At 37.5% G+C, this 8,780-nt stretch overlaps 1 pseudogene; it reads right to left on the bottom strand.

Annotated features, from left to right (window-relative positions):
• The window catches only part of LOC110026317, a 12,311-nt pseudogene extending 5,560 nt beyond the window's left edge, over positions 1-6,751 (bottom strand).
• Between the last annotated feature and the right edge of the window lie 2,029 nt (positions 6,752-8,780).

Raw genomic sequence — 8,780 nt, 5'->3', positions numbered from 1 at the left:
TGACTTCGCTCGCATTGCTCACGGAGATTACCCCAGCAAGCAAGGCTCGTTAAGGCATCGCGGCCAACACGGGGTCACTCTCCCAACGAACCTGGATCGCTATCCATGCAAATATGCAAATGCAAATGTTAATGCAGGAAAATCAGAACATATAAGTAATGACAAAGAGTATGTCATGAAGGCAGTGACTCGTAGGAATGGGCATGTCGTAGTGGCAGGCAGTGACCCGAAGGTGGGCATGTCGTGGCGGCAGTGGCCCGAAAAGAGAGTATATCAGTAAGGCAGTGGCCCGAAGGTAGGCATGCCGTAGTGGTAGGGGCCTGAAAAGATGGTATACCGGTAAGGCAGTGACCCAGAGGAATGAGACTCAAGGAGATGATATCAATCATGCAGACAAGCATGTACATGCACATCCACAACATGCAAAAGAGCAATATATCGATCATGCAAACAAACATGTGCATGCACATACACAACATGCAAGGAAGCAAGTGGTAGGTCGATCGGGATGGAGCATCCGGTCAAACCAAAGTATTGTGTCAACCGGACCGCGGTAACCGACTAAAGCACAAGTGATGTGACAGGTTCGGGATAACCGATCGAGACACATGTGGTGTCGGCGCCGGGGCAAGGGCGAGGTGCAAGTGCAAGGTGCAAGGTGGAAGGTGCAAGTGGAAGGTGCAAGGTGCAAGTGCAAGTGTGATATATTACACACAATATGTAACAATGCAAGACACACATATGCAAACAATGAGGTGCAAATGACCACATATGATAGCGAGTTATGCTCGTACTAACGACCTCACCTAGAAAACCTAAGGTTTAGACCCTTGAACATGCGGCATCGTCGCCTCCAGCTTTGGTGTAGGAATGTGGGGAGCTTTCTCCCCAGAGATCCGAAAGAAAAACTCTCCACGGCGTCGCAAAATGTGCTAACTACAAAGCTTTTCCCATTTCGCGAACTTCTCTAGACTTTGCAAAGCGAGCCACCTACGAAGCTTCTCTCGCTTTGCCAAGTCCGACCCCCTAGCTTCTGAGAGTGAGGGACTCCAACCCATCGGGACTTGTGTTAAGGCTCGCAACAAATGTGAGACACTCGGCTCTACGGAGGGCGTTTGGTTACGCACAGGAAGTCCTAACCTAAAGGCTAGCTCTAGGAAATCCCAACGCACGCACCCTGTGTGGGCTATGGAACCCACACGCCTAGACGCCACTAAACCTAGGGTAGCTAGAATTTTAGGGAATCTCACCACTATGAAGGTTGCGAATGCATTCTCTTTATTTGCTCTAATTCGTCGACGTCCAGTTCGTGCTCCAGTGTATCCCACTATGAATCATGCAACTAGGAGAATAAGAGATAGAAATCAGTTAGGTACGCAAAACAACCCAAAAAATAATAATTTTGGCATATAAAAAAAAAAACCAAAATATACATTCGCGAGGGATGTTGCTTGATGACGGTGAAGGAGGGGAACTCACGAGGTAAAAAACGCATGCGCCTCCTCGAACAGCAGCAACGCTCGCTGTCCGGCGACGTCAAAATGCTCCGGCAAAGTATCCGACCGCTGGGAAGGTAAAAAAAGGTAAAATGGCGAGGTAGAGTTGGCCGAGAAAAAGAAGAAGAAGAAGAAAGAGAAAATATAATAATAATAATAATAAAATTAAAAAAAATCAGAAGAAGGGGAAGAAGAAGAAGAAGACAGACAGACAGCGGAGCAGAGCCGACGGTGAGCGGCGCCGGCGACGGAGGAGAGGGATCTGGAGAGAGAGGCAGCGGTCGGCTGGAAGGCCGGCGGCTTCGCCGGGCGGAGTGGTGGTGAAGCGAATCGGGAGGGAGGGGGGTGGGCGAGCGATTCGGTAGGGTTTTTTCGCGAAACAGGCGATAGGGGAGAGAGAGAGGGTGCATAGCTTTTTAAAATGATCTATTTTTTATAATAATGATAATAATAATATTATTATTATTATCTTCTCCGCATCTTTTTACCGAACACGTCATCGTAGCGAAATGAATTTCTCCCCTAGGTAAAAGTGAAGTTCCGGACGCGACCGCATTGTCCGTTTCGTCATCTGGGATCGTTCGGACCACTTATTTTAGCAATCGGGACGAAAATAAAAATTCGCGCATTTTTAGCCCGCACGCAAAACCGTGGTCTAACGAGCGTCCGTCTTAAATGGAATCGACATTTCAGACTCACTTGCGTGGTCTGTTTCATCGTTCGAGGTCGTTCAAACAACTTTTTCAGCAAACGAGTCCAAAAAGATAATTTGTGTATTTTTAGCCCGTATTTGAACCGTTAACGGCATGGACGCCCTCCTTAGGTAATATCGACGTCTCGAACACACATAACATAAAAAAATTGATGCCAACAGCAATATCGTTGTATACTCATCAAAAATACTATTTATTATTAAAATAGATTTATAAGTTATTAGGAAATTTATTTACTTATTTTTAGCGCCCAACAATTAGGCAAGAACCCTTTGTGGCACCAAGCATCTTTTATATTAGTAAGTTATATTATCTTAAAAGTGCCAAGCGTTTTACAATATAATAACTTTCTTTGCAGAAATTTCAATCATTTGTTTGAATTAAGTAATATTTAATTTCTTGCAAGCAAATTCTATTAAAAAGCTTTGATCTTATAATTAAATTTTAGTTATAGCCATTTTCTACTTTCACCAAAGATGGAAATAGTTGTTGAGATTAATAAACTGCTTTCTCACAATATTTGTAAGTTGTCATATGAGTTGATTGCATTCAAATTTGCATTGCAAATTGAACCTACCTCACACAGTCTATACTTTTTCTAGGTTACATTACAGCAACAAAAAAAAAAAAAACTGCACAAAACTACAAAATGGATTGATTCACTTGCATATGAGCCCTTTATCTGCTCTAAAAACACTACAGAACAAATAAATTATTTACTAATAGATAAGGAGTAGCTAGTGCAGTAAGATTAGAATAATGATTGCAAATTTCAGAATAATCAATAACATAATTCTTGATCATAAGCTGTATATGCAAACTTCCATTCTTTACTATTTTGAAATATAAATGATTTTTTTTTAATTTTCATTAATTACCAAGGAACCACTTGAGCAAGTGGTTGAATGGATGGTTGCCGCTTATATTGATCTTTTTCTACTTTGTTTCTTAGCAGAACTTTAAGAGCAGGTCGCTGAGTGGGGGAATATTGCTGTATATCCTCAACATTAGCCAATTTGTTAGAATCTATAGAATTTGGTCAGTTGGAATTAGTTGAAGAGTGAGCTTCGAATTAGATAAACACTTCTAATTAGGGAGGATGAAAATAAGTAATAAAGTGAATAAATTTCCGCTCTTATCAATTCTACTTCTCTTTCTTAATTTCTAAAGACATCACCTATTATGTTATGTTTGTTAAGTTACATCTTGACCCAAAAAAAAAAAAAAAAAAGCCTAGAGTGCACAATGAAATAGAGTAATCCAGTTCAATATGAAGCCTTTATCTGCTCTAGAAACATTGTAGAACAAATCATTATTTACTAGTGGAGATTAGCATACTATGTAGCAAGGTTAATCTGATATCTGTCTACCAAAACTCTAAGTGAGAATGAAAGCGCATAAAAAAGATAGTCTATCAAGTCCAAATTTCAAAGGAAACAAGAATAGCTGAACAAGTGGAAGCAAATGCAGGACTTCTTCAACAGAATTAGGAATCCTCTAGATATTTGTCGGTAAGCACTTGCATTAAAAACTTTTGATCATCATCAATGAAGCACAAAAACTTAAGCAAGAAAAAATGACCAGCACAATTGTTAACTATCGCTATTTGCACGATTGCAAAAATACTAATTAGTACAAATTGCGCAAAAAAATCTCATGAAATTTCTTACCAAATATATTTCTTACTTAATATATTTGATATGATATATATGTGATATTTGCTACCAAATATATTAGTTTCCAAGTATGACTTGCTTAATGTATCTGATACCAAATATATTTCTACCAAATATGTTCTTTTGTAACTCTATAAATACCCATGACATAGCATGGGTGAGTGAGAAGTGATGAATTTAGTAAGAAATTGAGAAATTTTGTATTTGGCTTAATAGCGGCTTAATCGCCGATTCCCTTTTTATTGGTGAATTTTTTGCTTTGGCTCTCCCTTACTTTTTTCCAGTTTACATGATTTTCCACATAAATTTCGTCTTTTGTTAGTATGATTAACCTTACTTGACGACGATTGGTGTTATATTTTAACAAGTGGAATCAGAACTTACAGTCTCTTCTTTCTCTTCCGCTACGCTCGTCAATTTTTAGATTGATCTTGTTCATCATCGATTTTGTTTGTAAAATCGATTGCATTATTATCTTTGTCTTCTCAATGAGAACCACAATGAAGTACGACGTTGTGAAGCTAAAATGGTCTACTTGATTTGCTCCATGGCAATTCACAATAATAGATATCTTGGTCCAGTTGGATTGAGAAGACACATTTATTCGGCATTGATCACATACCAAGAAAATTATCTACTGCAATAGAAGCAATTAGGTTGAGAGGCTTATACGAAGAGTTCAACGAGGAGACTAGAAAGATGACTGCCTTTGTGATAGTTAAAGGGCAAAAATTAGCACTTTGGAGAATTTCGTCGAGATGTCGACTGAGCTTCTTCTAGCAAGCAAATTCAAGCATTGCTTGGTCTTGATCGTTGTTCGAAGCAAATGGGCCCAAGTGAAGAGTGGAATAAAACTTGAAGCTTCACTTTTAACGTAATTTAAAGGCAAAGTGGATATTTGTAAAATAATGCCTTGAAGTTTCTTATCAAATAGTTTTTTTCCAAACAAATTTCTTGCTTAATATATTTGATATCAAATAAATGTGATATTTACTACCAAATGCATTTCTTGAATAATTTATTTGATGCTAAATATATTTTCTATCAAATATGTTCTTTTTTAACTCTATAATTATCCATAACATGTCATGGGTGAGTGAGAGGTAAGGAATGAAGCAAGAATTTGAGAAATATTGTATTTGGCTTGAACACCGACCACCTTTTTTATTTTGCTCCGGCTCTCCCGTGATTTTTTCCCGTTTATGAGATTTTTCACATAAATTTTGTGTCTTCAATTTGTATGTTCGATCTTACTTGACGATGATTGGTGTTATTTTCTTAACAAATTGATATATTGGTACTTTTGTAATCATAACCGTTTGCTAAAAAATTAAATAACAAAACCCTTTTGGTCAATGAGATATTTCCTAGCATTTACTTAAAGGGTTCTCAAAGAAGCATGCACTCATGATCACCTGAAAAAATAGAACTAGAATGGCGTTCAGAACCGCATCATTTGTTACAGCAATAGCCCGGATAATGGCTAGGTGATCGGTTAATTTAGGTCCACTTTATCAAAGGAATACAGCGAATAAAATTTGTGATGCACGCATATAAGTCCCAGGGGTCTAATTTCTATATTTAGAATGAGAATTTCTATATTTAGAATGTGTCTTAATGGAACAATATTGCGAAAACAGCAAGCAACTTTGCATAATTGAGGCCATTTTGAGATGCCAGGGAGCAAATTCTCACAAACAAACAAATTTTGAGTGAACTTATTGAGAAACTTACCGCATCACAAGCCTAGTGTTGCTTAAAGTCATGATTAAATGACTGTTCTGAAAAAAAATGAAAAAAGAAAGTTGTTTTAAATAACTAACAGTAGGAGTTGGCGTGCCCGCTCTGAGGTACACAGGATTCACCGATATAACCTCGGAACCGGCCCTGATACCAGCCTTGACTAAATCAAACTGGATTTCCCTGAATCGAGCAACAGTCTCCACGCATTCCATCAGATTCTCCACTGCAGAGCTATCATGCATTTTCGATCCGTGACCGGGCGCACCCACCGCATTAACGATTAGCGACCATGGTAAGCGATCGGCATAGAAGACTCTGAATTCATCCGTAAGCGAGGCCTGGCCCTCATCGAGCACAAAGCCAACATTGAGCATCCTAAACTTCTCGGAGGCAACAAACTTTTCATTTCCATCTGAGCCGCCGATCTCCTCATCGGGGACGAGAGAAACGTGGATAGACCGGAGAGGAGAAAAGCCGCGAGCTTTGAGGTTGCGGAGGGCCTCGAGATACTGGATTGCGATGGATTTGTCATCCTGGGCACCGCGGGCAAATATACGGCCATCGGAGTCGCGGTAGGCGGAGAAAGGTGGGTGAATCCAGTGCGCGGGGTCGGCGGGGACGGAATCGATGTGGGAATTGAGCAGGAGGGAAGGGAGGGATGGATCTGAGCCGGTCCAGGTGAGGATGAGGACGGGTTTTCCTGGCTTGAACTCTATGGTTAGGGTTTCGAGGCCAATAGAGCGAGCCTGGGTGGAAAGGAAGGAGACCGCACCGGCGTAGTCGGGGTTCGGGTGGGCGGTCTGAATGCGGAGGTATTGCTGGAAGCGCTCGATTCTAGCTTCTTCATCTTCCGATGGGAGGAAATCAATGGCCACCGCCGCGGCACAGGATAAGAGGAGAAGGACGTGGAAGCCTGCTGCGACGGTGGAGAGTGACATAATTCGGGTACTGATGAAAATTTTAGGCCATGTATTCACGATAGAATTCGATTTTTTGTTCTTTAAAGGAATTATATAATACAAATCCAATATCCAAATGGCTCTCGTGATTCGAGCTTTAGGATTAAGACAGTAGCACAGTTCTTGATTTTTCTTTGCGCTTGAAAAAACTCTTATCTTCTTTCTTCTTCTTTTTTTCTTCTAAATGGTGTTTCATGGAGTTTTATGCGGCATTTTTTCATGGAATCTTCATTTCCCCTATAAATTAGTTCTTTCTTTTTCTTTGCTCTTGAAAAAACTTCTTTTTTTCTCCCTTTTTTTTATTTTGATGTTTCATGAAGTTTTGGAGTGTATGCCCCCAATTTTTCATAGATTCTTTATTTCCCCCCTAAATTCTAGTTCTTATCTCTCGTTCTTCGCCCTATTCCAGCTCTCAATTGGAAAAGTATAGTTTTTTTAGGTCTTAATAGTTCTTCAAATTTCAACTTGTCCTATGTCTCTCATTCATAATATAAGATTTCTTTCTCTGAATTTGGATTTCATGAGAAAACGAAGCTGTTAAACTTAGTCTTGGTTGAATATGCTCTACGGAAGAGGCCGGTCTATGGTAATTTGCAATAGGGTAGTAATAAAATGTGGAAATTAAAATATGAGGTTAATCTTCTCTCTTACAGAAAGTTTTAAAAATTAAAACTGTGAAGAGGAATTGGAAGTGATTTTTAATGGTTACTCATGGTTCATCTATGGAAAATATGGTCTCATGATTTTAGCTCGGTTAAACAAAATTTTGAGAAGTTCATATTTGGGTGAAATTCTAACACATCTTTGTGTTGTTGGAATGAAGTTTGTATTTCTAAAATTGCGAGCAAAATTAGTATTCCTTTAGTTGTTGTTTCTTTAATGACTAAAGATTATCATCTTTCTTTTGCAAAATTTAATATCAAATTCATAGCAATTCTCATCGCCCATATTTTATTTCTCATTATATAAATGTGCAAAAACAAAAATTTGCTTGTGTTGTTTTGATGGAAAACAAGTCCCTGTAAAACATGTTCCACATTTGCTCATAATTTTTAATCTTGACTAATATCTAATAACCATCAATTTGCAGTTATTTTATCAATATTTAGAAAAAGAATAGTAACAAGAATATTAATACTCAAAAATTTCAAAAGCATATGAGTAAATCTCCTCTTCATGTTTCTGTTCTAATGTATTTTAATAATATTAGTGTTGGTCTTGCACATGTTATTAATATTAATGTTCTTGTTGGCATATCTTCTAGTAATAATGATGTGAATGAGAATATTGAAGAAATTCATCTCGTGATCTCTAATGCTAATCCTGAGATTATGTTGTCATTAGAGTTAACATGGTTTTCAGGCCACCACTAAAGTTCAAAATTGTTTGATTACTGATAATAAGCTTAATGTCATTGTTGGTTCAAATATTCTTGTTCTAAACGATTGTTCTGTTTTGGATAATATTATTGGCTATGTTATTATGGCGGATGACATAAGTGACATTATTGTTAGAAAATATTTTTTTAATACTTCTACTGGCAATATTATTACAAATAACTTTAATTTTGTGTTTTCTTGTATTCATGTTAATTTACTCTCCTCCTAAAGGGCATAGAAAGGGAAGTTTAAAGTTGGTAATAATGCATGTTAGGTTTTCTTTTTCTTTTTTTTTTAGTTTGTTTTATTTTTATCTTTTTTTATTTTTGCTATATCCAAATGTTTTGGCTTAAAATATTTGTGGGTTTAATAATGATGCATAAGTTGTTGATTGTAAGAAATTTTTTTATGAAAACCAAACGCATATGTTTGCTCTTATTGAAACAAAATTGTTGCTCCTTCTATTTCTAACGATTACTTTGGTAAGTGGTTTAATCGTTTTCCTAATGAAGGTAACATGCATAATTTTGACTTAGACGGTTGTGGGAGCTTTTAAATTAAATGGAACTTTGGTATTATTTCTTTCAAAACTTTTGAAGTTAAAAAACAATACATTCATGAACACGTCGTTTTCTCTTATTCATTTAAATTTTGCATCACATTTATTATGCTAAAATAGTGCTTTAGTTCAGAAGGATCTGTGAGATTCTATTTTCTTGCATTCTAATAATATTAATAAGCCTTGTTTCTTTTTAGATGATTTCAATTGTATTCTCAGAGTTAAGGAAAAGATAGATGGTCTTTCACCTATCCT

This window comes from Phalaenopsis equestris, unplaced genomic scaffold (genome assembly GCF_001263595.1).
Source record: "Phalaenopsis equestris unplaced genomic scaffold, ASM126359v1 Scaffold000364, whole genome shotgun sequence".
NCBI lineage: Eukaryota > Viridiplantae > Streptophyta > Magnoliopsida > Asparagales > Orchidaceae > Phalaenopsis > Phalaenopsis equestris.
The sequence above is the reverse complement of the archived record's forward strand: the minus strand, read 5'-3'. Positions and strand labels throughout refer to the sequence as shown.